The following is a 20,882-nucleotide window of genomic DNA, read 5'->3' as shown; positions in this document are numbered from 1 at the left end:
AAATAAAAATTAATTAATTAATTTCTAAAAAAACAAAGGGAGAGCTGAAAACCAGAGCAGGAAGAGGGCTGCAGTCTTACAGAGGAGCTGTCACAGTAGCAGTGGAACTAGGGGCTTGCCTTCCAAGCATGTGGGAAGATTGGTAAGAATTGTGCTAGAAGGGCCCTTGGGAGTCTCACTCTGTGTGTGCTTGTAAGTCCCTGGCTGCCCTCTGCTTACAATGCTTGGAAAAGCCAGAAATGTTCTCTCTAGAGAGACAACTGGTATGGTGGAAAGAACCCGTGACGTGGCTCTGCCTCTATCCTCCGACATTCCTTCTTCCCTTCTCTAAGCCTCAATTGTATCGTCTTTTAAATGGAAATGATGCTGCCACAACTGGCCTCACAGGGTTACTGGGAAAATGCACTCATTCATTCAACAAACCTGTATTGAACGGGGAGTGTGACAAGTGCTGGGATATGGAGCGAACAGGATAAAATCCCTGCCTTCAAGGAATTCACATCTAACAACTGAACAAAGAGAACAGAAAACAATATGGAAACAAATTTGTAGAGATAGGCAAGGTAGAGAGGATAGAGCTCTACCCAGGCTTGGCCAGGAAGGTTGGCAGGCTCTGGGGGAGGTGTTGTCTGAGCTGAATCATGAAGGATGAGTAGGAGTTGCTCACAAGAAGGTACAAAGGGCATTCCAGGCATGAAGAGAGCCCAGGGTCTGAAGCAGTGTGGCATGAATAGGGAACTACACACGGCACAGTGTTACTGAGCGATAAAGTACAGCTAGGGGGGTGAGAGAAAAGGGCTAATAGAGACACAGCTCACATGGCTGGAAGACAAGGCCTTGGATAGGCACAAATAATAACACTTACGTGAATTCCAGAGAAACTTCTTCCTCCTTGAAATAATTCACAATCCTCTTCCCACACCCATGACACCTGGGGCAATCATCAGAGCAAGAGTCAGGCTACTCTTCTGAGTTAGCCTGGGTTCCTAGAAAGCAGAGCATGAGTCAGGGGCTTACGAGCTATTCTTTTATTAGAGATCAGGAGTGAGGGACAAGGGGAGTGAAGCAGGAAGGAGGGAGGGCCAATACAAGCATGTGCTATGGAGAAGGCTACCGCTAGATGCACCTCATTATTCAATTTCATGGAAATGTCCCCATGCAATCTGCATCTCAGGTAGAGTGACCAACTGTCCTGGTTTTCACAGGTCTGAGGGATTTCCCAGGACATGGGACTTTCAGTGCTAAAACTGCAACAGTTCCAGGCAAACCAGGATGAGTTGGTCACCCTACTCTCAGGACTGTCTTCAGTGGTTGAATTTTCTCCTATGGAGTGTTAATTTCCCCCGTATTTCTGGGTTGTGCATGTATGGGCATCAGATTGACAGGAAGGTCAATGGGGAAACCTCAGGGAGGGAGGAGAGAGACATGTAACATGGGCCTGAGTGAGATACTACCAGGATGAGCCTATATGAAATAAGCATCCACACAAAGTTGGTGACTGTAGCAGCCACTGGAATAAGAGATAGTGAGGCCAAGAGGATCTGAAGTGGGGCATCCTTCACCCCTAATTCAGAGACATTAGTCCTGGGCAATCTCCTATCTTCAATGTGTGAGCTCTCAGCATGTGACAATCAGCTTGGTGCCTTGGTGTTCTATCCCATGTCCATTGTGAATAGAATAGATAAATACTTTTAAATTACAAAAATCCTTTTTTTTTTTTTTTTTTCTGGCTGTGCCACACAGCTTGTGGGATCTTAGTTCCCCAACCAGGGCCCCCTGCAGTGCAAGTGCAGAATCCTAACCACTGGACCACCAGGGAATTCTCCAAAAATCCTATATATCAACTAAGAATAAAGAGGAAATGTATCTCAAGACTGTAAGGGATTACAGGTCTTCACTAGGTAGACATCTTTAATAGATATGAAAACACAGATGACAAAAAGTCGCAAGAGTATCTAATCCAGAAAGCAATGGGGATGAAACATTAACCAGAGTTACTTTCAATCCAGATCCCTCGCCAATTAAGCACAGAGTTCAGAATTGCTCTCCTAATTCAATTTGCAGCCACTGAGTGTTCTTGCCATAGTACTCCAGTGCCTCCTCAGCATATAGACGGTAGCTAAAACCACAGGAGTGGATGAGATTGCCCAAAGAAAGTCTGTAGAGTGATAAGAGCTGTAAGACAAGAATGGATCCTGAAGAACATAACATTTAAGGAAAGGACAGAAAAAGAGGTGCTCACAAAGGAGACAAGTAAGAGCAGAAACAGGAAAATTCATTGTTGTGTGTACCAAAATAGTAGTACCAAAAGAAGAGACTCCTCAACTGTCCAATGCAGCAAAGAGGTTGAGTCAAATAAGGACTGAAAAGTTTCTAATGGGTTTGGCTATTAGGGGTTCTTGGTATCCTTAGGGAAATCTAGGGTAGGGGCAGGAGGCAGAGTACAGTGGGTCAAGGAGTGAATAGGCAGTGATGAAGTAGAAATGGTGATTTTAGACCACTCTTTAAAGAAATTTGGTAAGATTGGTCAACAAGTTGAAAGGTAAATACAGGAAAGAAAGGAGATAATTGTTGCAACAAGGCCCTGAAGACAGCTAGAGGGAACAGATGAGGTCCAGAGCATAGGTGGACATATTGGCCTTGAAAAGAATGAAGGACACTCTAAGAATGAGATAGAGGGAGTGATGCTGGATTTGAGGGTAGGTAGGTGGGAAGACAGGGATGGTCACACTTGATGGTCTTAATTTCTCCATGAAGTAGGGCACACACAGAGGGTGTGGGAAACTAAAAACGGGGTAGGAATAAAGGTTGAAGAAAGTGGAAGAATGGGTAAAAAGATTAACAAGTGGCACTAATAGCCTGGCTGAGACTGAAGACCTTGAACTTGTTGCTATGTGTGTTCATTAATTCATTCATTCATTCACCCATTTTGGAGTACATCAATGACTGTTGGCTCCCACTGAAGCCAGTACTCAATGACTTAGTTTTGGTCATACAGATACATGTCAGAGTCTCACGAAGCTCAGGGCTCCAAGCTGTGATCAAGGATCATGACTCCATCATGGTAACACCTACTGAGTGATCTCATCTTCCATCACAGCTTCTACTACTAGGTGGATGCTGATGACCTTCAAATCTCTGACCCCAGTCCAAACCTTTCCCTAGGCTTTAGACCAACATATACCCAACAGATATCTCAATCTCAACATATCCAAATCCATACCATCTTCACCCCCAAACCTGCTCCAACAGGAGAGTGGATCTCCCCAGTGTGTGCACATGAGGATGTCAGGTTACCTTTTCAATGTCTACCTCCTTGTTTGGTTCTAAAAATACCATCTCCAAATGCTTCCCTTTGATGTCAGGAGTCATGACTTTCTGGGGCTATGCCTGGCCCTGCCCACTTGAAGGCTCAAAAGAAATGTTTATAATGTTACTTCTAGGCTCCCCCACCAGCCTGCACAGTCACACCATGACTTGCCACAGGGCACTCCAACTGACCAACACCCAGCACTGAAGATTCCTCCTGATATAGCCCAGCCACCAGCTCAGGGATCCTACCAAAGAACTAATGTCAGTACTTGAGATCAGGGAAAAGAACAAACAGATCTAAACTCATATCATCACCTTATCTTCGCCAACAGGGTCCGACCTCCCAAAGCCAAGCTTCAGACACTCTACTACTGTGAAGCAAATTAGACCACAGATCAACTGGAACAACAGATGGATTTCATCTTCTCTGCCAGCTCAGGTGGATTAATGATGGCCACCTGAAGTTACAAAGGACTGTAGAACCTCCACCAGGCTCATCAGGAAAAAGCTGATGATGGACTGGTCATGTCTGCCACTGGGACAGGCATGAGATGGGGAAGTAACACCAGTTATAGGAGAACTTCACATGTGAAAAGGCCTCATTAGACTACGAGCCTCATACTAGACCACAATAAAAGTCTTCCAAGTCTTAATACTGGTTATGGAGCACATGATTGTCTTACGTTAGCATGTTTATTCATTTATTTTTTGTTCATTTAGAGATATTTATTGAATGTCTATTTTGTACCAGATATTGACCTAAGCACTAGGAATACAGCTGTGAATAAGACAAACAAGATTCCTGCCCTCACAGGGCTCTCATCCTAGCAGGATGTGTAACAAATAAGAAACTGTTAGGCAGATGTAAGAGCTATGCAGATAATTAAAGCAGAATGATGTGATTCAGATTATCTGAATGACTCCTTTTGACTGGGCATCAGGGAAAGCTGTAGAACAATATGGAGTAAGAGAGTTCTAGACAGAGGGAACAGGTAGTGCAAAAGCCCTAAGTCAGGAAATTATTTGTGTTCAAAGGATGGAAAGAAGGCCAGTGTAACTAATGAGGAAGAGCCTGGTTCAAAAAGACACTGGAGAAGTAAACAGGAGTTAAGATCACATGGAGTTTTGCAGGCCAGGATAAAGAGTTTAGACTTTATTCTTGGTGTTTTGAAAAATGATTTAAGGATTTTAAGCAGAAGAGTTGGCATAATCTGATTTATATTTTTAAAGAAACACTCTGGCTGCTGAGTGGAAAATAGAGAGCAGGGGTACAGGACAGAGGCAGGGACACCAGTTAAGAGGCCACTGCAATAATGCATGTGATAGCTGATGTTGGCTGGGATGAAGGTGGTAATAGTGATGATGAGGAAAAGTTTCAAATTCTTGATTAGTTCTAGAGGGACATGCAACAGGACTTGTGTATAAGGGGTGAGAAAATCAAGAAATCAAAAATATATCTAAGGGACTTCCCTGGTGGTCCAGTGGTTAAGAATCCACCTTCCAATGCAAGGGACACGGGTTTGATCTCTGGTCAGGGAACTAAGATGCCACATGCCTCAGGGCAACTAAGACCATGCACCACAACTACTGAGCTCGCGTGCTCTGGAGCCCGCACGCTGCAACCAGAGAGCCTGCACGCCACAACAAAAGATCCCGCATGCCGCAACTAAGACCCGACACAGCCAAATTAATTAATTAATTAATTTAAAAAAAAATATATATATATCTAAGGTTTCAGGCCTGATAACCTGTATGAACAAATATTATTTACTGGAATAGGAAATGCTGAGGAAAGAAAAGGCTTGAAGTTGGGAGGAACCAAAAGTTTGATTTGGGACAAGTCTGACACACCTATTAGACATCCAAGTGAAGGTACTCAACAGAAGGCTGGATGTTTCTGAATCAAGTTCCAAGAGGCAGACAGAGCTGGAGATAGAGTCTGGGGAGACATGGCTACACAGAGAGTATTCAAAGTTTTGGACCAGAGGAGATCACCAACGGAGAAGAAGTAGCTAGAGAAGAGGACTATGGCCAAAACTTTGAGCACTCTGACATGTGGAAGTCAAGCAGTAAATGAGGCCATCAGCTAGACAGACCACAAAGGGGCAGCCAAAAGCATGTGATATTCCAGTAACGAAGTGAAGAAAGCAGTTCAAGAAGGGAGTGGTCTACTGAGTCAAGTGCTGCTGAGAGATCAAGTAAGGACAGAGAAGTGACCACTGGAGGTTATCGGTGACCTCATCAAAAACAGTCTCAGTGGACTGGAGCGAAAAGAAGCCCAATCACAGAGGGCTGAGCAGAAATAGGAGGTGAGGAAGAAGAGACAGGAGACAAGTCCGTGAGAAAGGCTGCTTTGAAGGACAGCAGGGAGACAGGCCATCAGCTGAAGGAAGACATGGGGTAAAGGAAAGGCTCTGCAGACAGTGGAGATGATGCAATAGGTATGCATTTTGTTGAGAATGACCTAAGAGAAAGAAACTGGGGATGCAGCAGAGATGGGAGAACTGTAGCAGAGATGGGAGAATTGGAAAAACAAGAGACCAGAGGATTCAGCTCCCAAGTAAAAGGAGTATATTTTGGTAAAAGTAGGGACACTTCATCCATAGCAATACGAAGGCAGACAGGAAAGAGAAACACAAATTCAGACGGATTAAGAGGTGTGGTGGGAAGATAAGGGTGTTCCTTTGTAACTGCTTCCTATTTTGTCAATGAAATAGGAGATGAGGTCATCAGATGAAAACGGGGGAGGGGTGTGGAATGGATGGCCCCTCCTGAGAGGCCCTCCCAATGAGTGGGGGAAGGAAGGAGGTAAAGGTGTGAAATAACTGTCTTTGGGAATAGGAAGTAAACACCTAGAGAAGAGTGGTAGGATTGCTGAACAGGATTGGGTGCTCATTTGAGATTTGTTGTCATGAATTTAAAGTGAGACCAGTTGGTCTGGGTATATGTTTTCTCCTATGCTTGAGTTCAGGTATGTGGTAGGAAGATATGTAGGCTTTAAGCGGAGGGCAAATATGAAGGAAGAAGAGTGGAATAAGGGAATTAGGAGTGTTTGAAAAGACTAGTTATGACAATGAACCACAGAAATAAGTGCTGGTTAAGGAAGAAAGTGAGCACAGGAGGGAAATGACAGATGATAAAAAAGTGGGAGGAGCAATGTATTAGAAGTCTTGATGAGACAGCGTAGAAACATTACCTTCTGGGAGCTGGAATGAGAGGAGGTGGTGGTCAGAGAGTGGGATGCCTAGGTTTTGGGTGATGATATGGTCATGGGTGTGGCAAAGGAACGGGTGGTTGGGGTGGGATAGATCAAGGGAGGAGATCAGAGAGGAGAAGATCAAAGAAAGGCATGGAACTGAGAGGCCAACATGTTAGATGTCTCATCCATATGGATGCTGAAGTCACCAGGAACAGTGTCAGGAAAAAGGACAGACAGGAAGACAGTGTGTCAGTGCTAAAGACACTAGTGAATGAGGGTAAAGAATGGGTTCATGTGAACTTCAAGGGAGTGGAGTTTTGAAGGAAAAGAGAGAACTGGATTTAGAATTAACAACAGAAAGCAAGGAGACTCTACCTAATCCACCACACTTACCTCACCTATCCCACCTACTTCACCTCCAGGCCCTCAGGTACCCAGTGGTTAAGAGGAAAAACGTCCTCCACTTGAAAGGGTTGCAGAAGAAAGAGTGTCATAAGCAGACACCCAGCTTTCATTTGGTACAGAAACGGGAAGTGAACACTCAAAGAAGAGGTTGAGGATATCGGGGAGAGTGTAACTGACGGCCATGAGTTCCCAAACCCCCAGAGGAAGAGTTTGGGAGTGCCAGAAGAGGTAGGAAATTGAGTCAGATTAAAGACTGTTCAGAGTACCATGGGGATTAGGGTCCCATTGCCCTGAAGAGCTTGAGTTTCTGGAGACGACTGAGGTTAAACGGTGTTCGAGGCATCTTGGGGTTAATCTTGAAGGTCTCCTACGGAAAGGCAGATTTGATATAGAAAGAACATGGCTGGTGGGCAACAATTCTCTTCTGTGCCAGCACGTGGGGTAGAAACCACAAAGTGAGCCCCTGGGGGATTGTTCTCTTAAGTGGCTGGTGCTGGAGTTCTCTGTGAAGGCTTCTGGGGAGGGGCCATCTGCCCTGAAGCTGGATCCTTAGGGCCAACTTTTCTCTCTGGTGGTGCAGTGCTATGGAGATCTGGAGCACAAGGTCCACAGTCTGTCACTTTGCTCCTGGGTAGTGCAGCGCTGTGGTGGACAGTTTCATCTAGAGGTAGGGTTACCAGATAAAATCCAGGACTCACAGTTAAATTTGAATTTCAGATAAACGATGAATTTTTTTTTAGTATAAATATATCCCAGATATTGCACGGGACATACTTAATACTAAAAAATTATACTCTATCCCTGACGACTGCTGAATGATGTCAGTGCTTGTATTAGGCAGGGCTCTCCAGAGATCTATAGGGTGAGTCAGCAAGCTGGAGATGAAGGAGAGCCAAATGGTTTAGTTCCAGTCCAAGTCCCAAGGCCTAAGAACCAAGAGTGTTGATGGTATAGTTCTGGTTCAAAGGCTGACAGGCTAGAGATCCAGAAAAATAGCCAATGTTCCAGTTCAAAGGCAGTCAGACAGGAAGAATTCTCTCTTGCTCAGGAAAGGGTCAGCGTTTTTACTCTAGGCAAGGCTTTAACTGACTGGATGAGGTCCACCCATGTTAGGAATGGCAATCTCCTCTACTCAATCAATTTAAGTGTTAATCTCAATAAAAAAAACACCCTCATAGAAACACCAGAATAATGTTTAACCAAATATCTGGGCACCCCCTGGCCCAGTAGGGTTGACACATAAAATTAACCATCACAGTGCCCATGTTTGCACTTTTATGATGGAATTGGAAACAGTCAGTAATATTTTAATTATAATAGTTAATGAGAAAAGCAAGGCAGACCTAATCTCAAGGTGTTAACGGAAGACGAACTATCACAGGCCTGTAAGAAGCAAGCTTACAGAGGTTCAAATGGAGAAAAGTTGTGGGAGAACTAAGTAATCTCACACGCACAGTAGTATAAGCATGATGGATTCAAATGAACCTTCCCCTTTGAAAGGTCAGCCCCGGGGCTTCCCTGGTGGCGCAGTGGTTGAGAATCTGCCTGCCAATGCAGGGCACACGGGTTCGAGCCCTGGTCTGGGAAGATCCCACATGCCGCGGAGCAACTAGACCCGTGAGCCACAACTACTGAGCCTGCGCGTCCGGAGCCTGTGCTCCACAACAAGAGAGGCCGCGACAGTGAGAGGCCCGCGCACCGCGATGAAGAGTCGCCCCCCGCTCGCCACAACTAGAGAAAGCCCTTGCACGGAAACGAAGACCCAACACAGCCAAAAATTAATTACTTAATTTAAAAAAAAAAAAAAAAGTCAGCCTCAGAGTAGCGTTGCAAATAACTGTTTAGTGTCAGCAAGAAAAAAAAAAATCTAACACATTAAATGCCATTAGTCTGAATTTGATGAGTTTTGTAGTATTATATTTAATTTGTAGATTTGTTTTGGTTTAATTATCTATAGGGAGGTTATACCTAGTTTTATATCTGTACATATTAAAGTCACATTAAACTAAAATACATTTAAGTCAATACTGGGGAATCCATGAGATTTTTGTCCTTTTAAATGGGTCCATTGGACTATTACCTTTAATTTAAGAAATATTTATATATAATTTAAATGTATTTCAGGCCGTTTTTTAGGGGATTTATGTTCTGGAGCATTTCATTTGTAAAATTCATTAAACTAGATATTACTAGAGGATTTTTTTAATAACAAATTATAAAGTGTGTACTATATGCTACACTGGATTTGGAAAATGTACATCGTATCTCCTCTCTGACATACACAAAGCATTTTAGTAAATAAAAGGCTCTGAGAAACCCAACAGAAAAAGATATCAAATGTTGTTTCACTCAGTGTTTCCCAAGCTTATCTGTGCAAAGAATACCTCTACCACAGCAACTATTAATATCCTGAGGAACAGCTTTCTTTGAAAAACACTCATCTATAATACTATCTAGAATAAGAATATTTATTCAACATTTTTGGGCCAAGGACCTCTTTAGCAGTCTAGCAGAGCCTATGGACATCTTAGAATGATGTATTTAAGTGCATAAAATATAAAGGATTACAACAGAAACTAATTATACTGAAATACAATTTTCAAAATAATTTTAAAACAAATGGGAGTACCTGAAGGAGAGAGAAAGAGGAAGGGACAGAGAAAAAAATATTTAAAGAAATAACGGCCAAGGACCACATACTGTATGATTCCATTTATATGAAATGTCTAAAATAAGCAAATCCATAGAGACAAAAAATAGATTAGTAGTGGAGGTGGGGTGGGGGGAGGTTGGAAGGTGACAGCTAAAAGGAACAGAGTTTCTCTCTGGGATAATGAAAATGCTCTAAAACTGACTGTGGTGATGAATGTGCATCATCCACATAGATAATAATATACATTTAATCGTATGCTTTAAATAGCTTAATTATATGTTATACAAACTATATCTCAATAAATCTGTTTAAAAAACAATGGCCCAAAATTTTCCAATTATATTGAAAACTATACAGATCCATGAGGCCAAGTGAATTCCAAACAGAAGAAACATGAAGAAAACTACACCAAGGCATATCATAATCAACTTGCTCAAGACAAATGACATACAGAAAATCTTGAAAGTACTCTGAGAAAGAGACACATTATATACAGTGTTAGAAAGACAAAGATGATGGCATATTTGTTGTTGAAAGCAATGCAAGCTAGAAGAGAGTATGGCAAAATCTTTAACATCTGAAAGAAAACACCGGCAACCCAGAATTCTACATGCAGTGAAATTATCTTTCAAAAACAAAGGAGACACAATGAGATGCCACTTCACACCCATTAGGATGGCTATTATCCAAAAAAAATGGAAAATAAATGTTTGCAAGGAAATTAGAACCCTGATGCCTCACTGGTGGGAATGTAAAATGATACAGCCACCGTGGAAAACTGTTTGGTGGTTTCTCAAAAAAATTTAACATAAAATTACCATATGATCTAGTAGTTCCACTCCCACGTATATACCTAAAACAACTGAAAATAGATGCTCAAACACCTATACACAGTACCTAGAGTCAACAAAAATGTATCATACACTTAAAAATTTGTTAAAAAGGTAAATCTCATGTTAAGTGTTCTTACCACAATAAAATTTAAAATTTTTTAAATGTTCATAGCAGCACTATTCATAATACCCAAAAAGTAGAAAAAAACCCAAATGTCCATAAACTGACGAATGGGTAAATAAAATGCGGTATACACATACAATGGAATATTATCCAGACACAAAAGGGAATGAAGTACTGATACATGCTACAAACATGAACCACAAAAACAAGCTAAGGGGAAGAAGCTAGTCATAAAGGACTACATGTTGCATTATTCCATTTATTTCATATTCCATTATGAAATATCCAGAATAGGCAAATCTATAAAGACATAAACAGATGAGTAGTTGCCTGGGACTGGGGGAGTGGGGAATAGGGAGTGACTTTTTTTTTTTTTAATTAATTATTTATTTATTTATTTATTTATGGCCGTGTTGGGTCTTCGTTTCTGTGCGAGAGCTTTCTCTAGTTGCGGCAAGTGGGGGCCACTCTTCATCGCGGTGCGCGGGCCTCTCACTATCGCAGCCTCTCTTGTTGCGGAGCACAGGCTCCAGACGCGCAGGCTCAGTAATTTGTGGCTCGCGGGCCTACTTGCTCTGCGGCATGTGGGATCTTCCCAGACCAGGGCTCGAACGCGTGTCCCCTGCATTGGCAGGCAGATTCTCAACCACTGCGCCACCAGGGAAGCCCCTGGGAGTGACTTCTTAATGAATATGGAGTTTCCTTTGGGGGTGATGAAAATATTCTGCAACCACAGTGGTGATGGTTCACAGTATTGTGAATATACTAAATGCCACTGGAAATGGCACTTTAAAATGCTTAAAATGGTGAATTTTATGTTTTTCTGTATTTTATCACAATTTTAAAAACCACAATGAGATACACTGCACACCTATTAAAATGATTAAGGTTAAAAAGACCAAAGGACTAATCTTTCTTAGAAAGTTCAGCATACACCAACTACCATATGATCCAGCCATTCCTTTCCTAGGTATCCCAAGAGAAATGGAAGCACATGTCCACACAAAGACTTGTACACAAATGTTCATAACAATTTTACTCTAATAGCCCAAAACTGGAAATAACCAAAGTCCATCAAGAGAGGATGGATAAACAAATTGTGGTCCATCCTTACAATGGAATAGTATTCAGCAATATAAAAAGAATGAGTTATTGACATATTCAGCAATCTGGAATAATCTCAAAAGAATTATACTAAGGTATAAGAAGACGGGCAGGCTTCCCTGGTGGCGCAGTGGTTGAGAATCTGCCTGCCAATGCAGGGGACACGGGTTCCAGCCCTGGTCTGGGAAGATCCCACATGCCACGGAGCAACTAGGCCCGTGAGCTACAACTACTGAGCCTGCACGTCTGGAGCCTGTGCCCCGCAACAAGAGAGGTCGCGACAGTGAAAGGCCCGCGCACCGCGATGAAGAGTGGCCCCCGCTTGCCGCAACTAGAGAAAGCCCTCGCACAGAAATGAAGACCCAACACAGCCAAAAATAAATAAATAAAATTTAAAAAAATAAATAAAAATAAAAATCCTTTAAAAAAAAAAAAAAGAAGACGGGCAAAAATGAGCACGTACTGAATGATACCCTTTATATAAAATTCTAGGAAATGCAAATTAAGCTATAGTGACAAAAGCAGATCTGTGGTTGCCTGGTGACTAGGGATAGGACAGAGGGGTTTCAAAAGGACACAAGAAACCTTTTGTGGGTAAGGGACATATTCACTATCATGATTGGAGTAATGGTTTCACAGGTACATACATATGTCAATACTTATCAAATTATACACTTTAAATATGTGGAGTTTATCATATTTCAATTATATCTCAATGATGCTCTTAAAAACATTTTCTAAAGTATATGTGATAAGGAATGTTTAAGGAAGAAAATCTAAATCACGCTTTTATTTTCTACTAGATTGTGCCGTTATAAATTTGTCTTTAAAAAATTTAAATCTTGTTCCAGGGACTTCCCTGGTGGCGCATTGGTTAAGAATGTGCCTGCCAGTGCAGGGTACACGGGTTTGATCCCTGGTCTGGGAAGATCCCACATGCCGCAGAGCAACTAGGGCCGTGCGCAACAACTACTGAGCCTGCGCTCTGGAACCCGCGAGCCACAACTGCTGGGCCCACGCACCACAACTACTGGGGCCCGCGCGCCCTAGAGCCCGTGCTCCACAACAAGAGAAGCCACCACAATGAGAAGCCCACACACCGCAACGAAGAGTGGCCCCCTCTCGCCGCAGCTGGAGAAAGCCCGTGCGCAGCAACGAAGACCCAACACAGGCAAAAATAAAAGTAAATAAATTTTAAAAATTGACTAAGCACTCAATGTGTTACACTGATTGCTCTATCGATGACTGTATTGGACAGAATAGGCTAGAATAAACTACAGTAACAAACAGCCCAAATCTGAGCAGCTTAATACCACCGAGGTTTACTTCTCACTCACCCTGCACATCCATAACGGTTGATGGGGGTCATGTTCATGGTAGTTTCCCCGAGACCCAGGCCAATAAAGCTCCAACACCCTGGAATGTGGCCTCCTTAGGCAATGCAGCCGGAGAAGAGAGAACTAAAGAGTCAAGCACCTGCGACTCAAAGTTCCAGTCCACAGGTGAGAAACACCACTTGCAATCATATTTATTGGCCAAAAGTAGTCATGTGACCATGCTTTACTTCAAGGGGACTGGAGATTACATGACGTAGGGAAGAAGTGGATATTGGTGAACATTAATAATCTACCACAATTACCCATGCACAAAATTATTTCCGCACCAACAAATGACAAAAGGATTGAAACAGAACGTACTCAAAGAATGTGAACTGTCCGGGAGCCAGAGGTTCTACCCAGAAAAGGTGGGAAAACTGCAACTCCATCCACACTTAGAAGTCCTCTATTCTCTCAATATGTTCCCGGAATGGAGAGCCACAATTCCAGATAACCCAGGGACAGCCGGGTGGCAACTCTACTTGACTTTTAAAAGTCTCTAAGTGGCCTGCATATCAACTTTTTTACACTTGCTATGCATACCATCAAATACCTCCACCACTCACTCATTCAGTAGCTGCCCATTAGGCCCAGGTGTTGAAGAAACCCATCAGGTGGAGCCTATACTCAGGTCTAAACAAGGTGCTATGGGAACACAGAAGAGGGAGCAATGACTTTTTAAAAGATGTTTTAAACACTGACCTAGCCCCTTTTTTTCCTGCTTTTGTGATACAAATCTGGGTCCCCACCTTGCCAATACTGCTCCACTGCCATACACAAATCCCTTCGCCGTTCCGAGGCTCAGTTTCCTCACCTGTAAAAAGGGAATAGTAAGGCTTACCTCCCAGGATTGTTGTGAGAACAAGGATGAGATCATGTCTATGGAATTGCTTTGTAAACTGTAAAGTTTTGTGTCAGTCCAATTTATCACCACCATCACCATCATCACGCTGTCTTGCACTGTCTGGAAGGGGAGCCCCAGGATTGGGGAAGGCCCAGAGGAGACAGAGGCTCCCAGCCGGACTGTGGAGTCAGGGCCTCTCTCTAATTAACTCTTCCTGGCAAAAGTTCCTTGCTGGACATGTTTGCCTGCCATCGAAACGCCAGGTGAGGCTCCCAGGGGCCGCCCACTGGCCCTAACACAGGGGGGAGGAATGATGATTCACCAGCCCTCTAACAGCCTCGCTTACAGGCCCCTTGGTCCAGCCCCTGGCAGAGGCTGTAGAAGGCTGACAAGAATGCAGCGGGGCAAACAGGTTTTTAAGAAAAGAAAGAGAGAAAGATGGAAAGAGGGAGGGGAAGAAAAAAGAGAGGTAAAGGAAAAGAAAGAAGGGCACAAAAAAGCAAAGGGAAGAAATGAAGAAAAAGAAAGTAGAATGTGATTACCACGGGCTGGGGGGAGGGGGAAATGGGGCATTGCTATTCAATGGGTGGGTATATAGTTTCAGTTTTGCAAGATGAAATAGTTCTGGAGACTGGTTGCACCACAACGTGAATGTACTTAACACTACTGACTGTACACTTAAACATGGTTAAGTTGGTAAATTTTATATTATGTGCTTTTTACCATAGTTAGAAATTAAAAATTATTTTCAAAAGTGAAGAAATGAAAAAGGGAGGAAGGAGAGGCAAGGAGAAAGAAAGGAGGGGGGAGAGGAAGGAAAGGAGAGAGGGAGGAAGAAAGGAGAAGGGAGTAGGGAAGGAGTTAGGAAGGAAGAGATAGAGGAAGAGAAGGAAAGAGAGAAAGGATGGAGGGAGGAAGGCTAGAAGGGGAAGAGGAAGGCCAGAAGGGGAAAAGGAAGGAAGAAGGAAAGAGGAAGGGAGGAGGAAGTAATGGGAGGAAGAGGGAGGAATCACAGGGATGAAGAGGAAAAGAAGAGAGGAAGAAGGAAATAAAGGGAAGAAATGGAGATGAAAAGAAGGAAAAGAATGCTTTTCAGGAGACTACCTGGCAGCGCACGCACGGCCACGTCCGGCTTTCTCCCGGAGGTCCGCGGCCGGGGGTGGCCCGCCGGGCAGAAGCCTTGGGTTCGGGGCCGCTGCGCGTGACGTCATCGCCCGCGCCGCCTTCCCGCCTTCCGCTCCCCACGGCCTGGCGTTGTGCAGTCGCGAATAGAGCTGGTGGCTGGTCCCACCGGTGGGCACCGCTCTTCTTGGGTGGCTGCGAGTCCCTTGGCTTTTGGCCTTCTGCCGGCCATCCCCTGCGGCGGCGGCGGCGGCGGGAGGGCGATAATTGCCCAGAGACGCAGCACTTATCCGGGCCGGTTGTGCAAGGAGCGCGGGAGGGAGGGCTCCGGGCGGCTGCTCTCACGCCTCAGCGGCCAGGCATGCGAGCGGGGGCGAGGGGCGGGCAGGGGTCTCAGGGGGTGCCTCCGGGTGTTCCCGCTGGAGACACCACGCCGCTCCTCGGGAAAGGGCCGCCGCGATCGTTGCTGGGAATGGGGGAGACCTGGGTTCCCAACCCCGTCCTGCCACCTGCCATGGTGTGTGATCTCGGATGTCACTTCGCTTCCGGTCCCCAGGCTCCTCTGTGCACAAGGAGTAAAATCACTACCTCTCCTTGTGGTTTTGAGGCTCAGAAATAGTGCAGGTGAGGCCTGGAGCAGTGCCAAGCATACATTGGGTACACGGTGAGTGGTGGCCGTTAATTATTTCTCTTATCACCTACTCCAGGAGCTCACGCTAAAATTCTATATACTACCCTCTCCCACCTGGCCCACACACAGCCTATCAAGACCTGGGTTCAAGTTTTGTCTGCCACTGACTTGCTGAATGACCTTGGAAAATTTGCCTACCCTCTCTGGTCTTCAGTTTCCTCTTTCGAAATGGCATGATGAAGGTCCCCACTTCGACAGTCTGTTGGGAGGATTAAATGAGGTGGCCCTTGAAAAGGTGTGAGGGTCATACCTATATCAGATTCTGCCAGCCACTGTCCTTGAAAAATTCTTTTCCCTTGGCTTCCATGACAACAGGCACTCCTGGTTTTCTTCCCACTTCTCTGGCTGCTCCTTCCCAGTCTGGTTGCAGATTCCTTCTCCCTTACACATCCCTTAGGAGTTGGTGTGCCTTGGGGTTCTCTCTTAGGCATCCCTCTGCTCCTTGGTGAGTGATAACTTGGTGACTGAATCCTCTCCAAGACTTCAGGTCCCAGCAGCTTCATGCAGTTCAGACCTCTATTCTATGGATCCAGATATTTACAGGACACCTCCACTTGGATGGGTGCCACAGGAACCTCACATTCAATATGTTCCAAGCTGAACACATCATCTTCCTAACCCAAAATCAGAGGGCGATGTCTAGGCTCTCCATTCTTCCCAGGTCAGGGAGAAACCTGAGAGCCATCCTTAAGGCTTCCCTCTCTCTCATCCTCCTACTGTCCAAGCAATCACTATGTCCTGTCCTTCCCACCTCTTTAATGTCCCTTCAGTCTACTTTCCATTCCCACTGTCACTACCCCAGTCTTGGCCACTGCTACATTGCTCTCTTGGAGGACAGCAACAGCCTCCTAACTTGTCACTCCATCTCCTGTCTTGCCCCCAATCAGTCCTGTACACTGAAGCCAAAGTGCCCTTACTAAATACAAATCTTATCATGTCATGCCACATGTTACTTGCCTGCTCTCCAGACTCCAACCACATGGAATTTATTTCTGTTCTCAGAGTGCCATGCCCCTGGGCCTTCTCACATGCTGTTCCCTCTGTCGAGAACACTTATCAATACATTCCCTCTTTGTTTGGCTCAGTCCTACTTATTCTACGGATCTCCCCCTGGACAATTCTTTTGCATAGCTTCCCCTGACCCCCAATCCCTAACTACCTTAGGGACCCCTCCTATTTGCTCTTAAAGTAGGAACACATGAACTCTTATCTCATGGTGAACTCGTTTTGATACAAACTTTCTAGAAAGCAGAAGGAAACATGCATCAAAAGCCTTTAAAATGTCCATATTGTTCAACCCAGCAATTCCTTTTTTGAGAAATTTAAGAAAACCTGAAAGATGTACTCAAATATTTAAAGACACATATTCATCAGAGTGAAAAATGGAAACAACCAAAAGGTCCAATAAGGGATTGGTTAAATAAATATTACATCCATACAATGGAATACTTTTGAGCCATTAAAAATATAGGAGTATATGTAATATAGGGGAAAATTGTTCACAATATAATGTTAGGTGGGGAAAAGCAGGTTGCAAAATGCTAGGTATGCACTGTAAGGATCTAATTTTTAAAATAAATTTTACACAGAAAAAAGCATCAGGAAATATATATATGCCAAAATGTTACTAATGATCATCTCATGGGATTATGGGAGATTTTAATTTAGTTCATTTTGCTTATCCGTGTTTTCTCCCATAATCCTGTATTTGCTCTCTAATTATGTGATTTTTGGCCACGCCTCGAGGTTTGCAGGATCTTAGTTCCCCCCACAGGGATCAAACCCGAGCCCTCAGCAGTGAAAGCGCAGAGTCCTAACCACTGCACCACCAGGGAATTCTCATGATTTTTTTTTTTTTTTTTTTTTTTTAAACAAAGTAAACGCTGGTTGACTGATTGGATATTTTTATCCAGAGGCCTGAGTCAACCTGGCTGGGATAATTGGGCCTCTTGGAGCTCTTCACCAACTTGAGAGGGGAGGGGCCTAAATGCCAGAACAAAATGCCTCTCACCTGTATCCGATTCAAATACACAGCAATGCCAGTGGGAAGAAAAACCAGTTGCTCTTTCAGTAGAAATGGATACTAGAGGAATTTTCATTCATCGAGGAATTTGGCTTGGGAATTTCTAAACTTGTAGTATTCACTGAGATTTTGGAGCTCTTCAGATTCAACCCCCTAAACTTGGAACTGGGGAACTGGAAACCCAAAGATGATTGGTGACTTGCCAAACCTGTTCCATCACACAGGAAGGTAGTGGCAGAGCTGGAATTTGAATATGTTTCCTCACTCCCTGGTCTCTGCTCGGTCCAACGTATGTTCCCACCCCATCCCCAGCAACTGACCCCAAGTCTCCCTACATAGACACACACACACTCACCACACAGAGGCAACCTGCTAGATTTCCATCCAAAGTCCATACATCCGGAAAGCAGACCACCCTTGGATTCACTTAATTTTTTATGATCTCTCATACTAATCTTTGAGAAGTTGACCCACCTGAATCCCCCACCAAGCTCTGTTCTAAAGCATCTCCAGGGACTTCCCTGGTGGGGCAGTAGTTAAGAATCCGCCTGCCAATGCAGGGGACACGGGTTCAAGCCCTGGTCCGGGAAGATCCCACATGCCGAGAAGCAACTAAGCCCATGTGCCACAACTACTGAGCCTGTGCTCTACAGCCCCTGAGCCACAACTACTGAGCCCACGTGCCACAACTACTGAAGCCCACGCGCCTAGAGCCCATGCTCTGCAACGAGAGACCACTGCAATGAGAGGCCTGCGCACCGCAACAAAGAGTAGCCCCCCCTGCCCCACTGCTACTAGAAAGGGCCCGTGAGCAGCAACGAAGATCCAACACAGCCAAAAATAAATAAATAAATAAATTTTTTAAAAATTTAAAAAAATAAAGCATCTCCAACTCTGTAACAATTACATTCCAAACTCCACAGTTTTCTGTAGAGAGCTTCCCGTGTTAAGCACTTTCCATAAGATATTCTCTTTTTGGTTTTTTGTATTTTTATTTTATTCTTCCAACAGTGCTACAATGTAGCTATTACTGTCCTTTGCCCTTTGAGGAAACTGAAGTTCAAGGAGGTTAAATAACTTTCTCAAGGTCACAGCCATAAGTGCCACAGTCAGCTTTCAAACTCCTACTCTCAGCAAACCCCACTGTTTATCAGTGTGGACCTGTTTCCCTGGTCTACACGGCCATGCCAGAGCAAATGTCCCTTTCTGCAGTCTGCTGAGAGGCATTTTTGAGACTCACAGGAAATCAGAGCTAAAGAGACCTTGGAGGGCCTCATTTCACAACTTGTTCCGTTCCTCAAACAGACCATGTTGTACGAGTGGTTTATACCATGAACTGTGGACAGAGGAACTGAACATAAACCCTGCCTCTGCCACTTACTGTGTGACCTTGGGCAAGTTAATTAACCTCTCTGTGCCTCAGATTTCTCATCTGCAGAGATAATAATACTGTTTAATTAATAGATTTGTTACAAGGATTAAATGAGTTACAACACAAAAGCACATAAAACAGTGCTTGGCACACGGTTAGCCCTCCATAAATGGAGAACTTTTACCATCATCAGTACTATACTATTATTACTACTACTAAGAGTTTATGATGCACCAGGTATGATACACAAGACAGTGAGTGGGAAAACGAAGATGACATAGCCACTGTCCTCTCCTCAGGGAACTTGTGGTCTGGAAAGAAACTGCAGAAACCATATATAATTACAATGTAATAATGTGGTAAATGCAATAACATAGATTAATGTGGACACTCTGAGAGTGGATGTGACTTGTCCAAAGGAGCAGCAAAATTAGGACTTGAGCCCAGCTATCCTGAGCCTCTTTCTAGCCCACTTCATCAACTGGCAATTTGCCCACAGCACATAAAGGTGTGACCCAAAGGTCTTTCCACATGGCACCAAAAAGAGACTCCTACGGCCGTGACTGTCTCAACTGAAGATATTACTAATGTGTAGAGATAGTCAATAAACATTTGCTGAATAAGTCAGTGAGTCAAAGGCATTAGTAAGAAGACAGCCAACTTCCCCCTTGGCTCTCACCTCCTCAACCTGCAGGCATGAGGCAGTGGCACAGGGCAAAGCAGCAGTGAGCCCTGGGAGACAGCTGGTCACCCTCTCTTCACCCTCAAAAACGTGGTTAATTGGGGTACCACTATTTACTGGCTTCTCCTTCACCACAGCTGTTTCTGAAAATTTTAGTGCACTCAATTTAATCACTTCCACAATTCTTTGTTATTTGTATGTGCCCAACTCTGTAGAGAGGAAGGTGAATCCACCCCAATCGCTGCCCTCAGGGAGCTTGAATTCCAATAGAAGAAATTAATCATGACAAACTGCTATCCTGCAAGATAGAAGATCCAGCAACTTCCCTAGAACAATGAAAAGAACATGGGCTTTGAAGCCACAATTTTTTCCTTCCTCCCTTCCTTCCTTCCTTCCTTCCCTCCTTCCCTTCTTCCCTCCTTCCCTCCTTCATTTTGGCTGCGCCAGGTCTTAGTTGCGGCACACGGGATCTTCCTTGCAGCATGCAGGATCTTTAGTTGCAGCATGTGGACTCTTAGTTGCAGCATGTGGACTCAGTTGCGGCATGCATGTGGGATCTAGTTCCCTGACCGGGGATCGAACCCGGGCCCCCTGCATTGGGAGCGTGGAGTCTTGCCCACTGGACCACCAGGGAAGTCCCAAAACATGGGCTTTGGAATCAGACAGGCCAGGGCTTGAATCTAGTTCCTCCACTTGCTGGCAGTGTGACCTCAGTAAACTAACTCAGGCTCTCTGGGATGATTTCCTCATTGTTTTTTAATGGGAATCATTATTCCTACTTCATAGGATGGATATGAGGATTACAACTTACTTTCACCATTGCTGACCTTGTCATCGTCCTTCTTATTGTTATCTGTGGGTCTTGACCCAATTTGCATATTGGGAGGCAATCCAACCCACATTCCCAGAAGGCCTGGCCAGACTCTGAGGAGGCAGAGGCCAGTTGGGCCAGCTTCCTGCCCTCCAGGAGCTCCCAGCTTCGTGGGGCAACTGACACAAATTCAGAGGACCACAGTCCACGGCCTAAGTGCCGTGGGAGACAGATACAGCAGAGGCATTGAGGTGGCTCCAAGGAGAGCTACGGCGCCAGAGTTGGGTCTCGAGCCATGAGTAAGATTTCAAGAGGCAGATGTGGGCAGGGA

At 44.4% G+C, this 20,882-nt stretch overlaps 1 long non-coding RNA gene across 2 annotated transcripts in view; it reads right to left on the bottom strand.

Annotated features, from left to right (window-relative positions):
* Positions 1–15,007, bottom strand: part of LOC137770038 (uncharacterized) — a 101,071-nt gene extending 86,064 nt beyond the window's left edge. The window contains exon 1 of one of the 2 annotated variants that reach the window (XR_011075118.1): positions 14,955–15,007. This is a non-coding gene — a long non-coding RNA (uncharacterized lncRNA). Of the gene's footprint in view, positions 1–865; positions 982–14,954 lie in introns of those variants that run through there. The other variant, XR_011075117.1, reaches the window with a different exon arrangement.
* Between the last annotated feature and the right edge of the window lie 5,875 nt (positions 15,008–20,882).

This window comes from Eschrichtius robustus, chromosome 10 (genome assembly GCF_028021215.1).
Source record: "Eschrichtius robustus isolate mEscRob2 chromosome 10, mEscRob2.pri, whole genome shotgun sequence".
Classification (NCBI taxonomy): domain Eukaryota; kingdom Metazoa; phylum Chordata; class Mammalia; order Artiodactyla; family Eschrichtiidae; genus Eschrichtius; species Eschrichtius robustus.
This window is presented reverse-complemented; position numbering and strand designations above follow the sequence as displayed.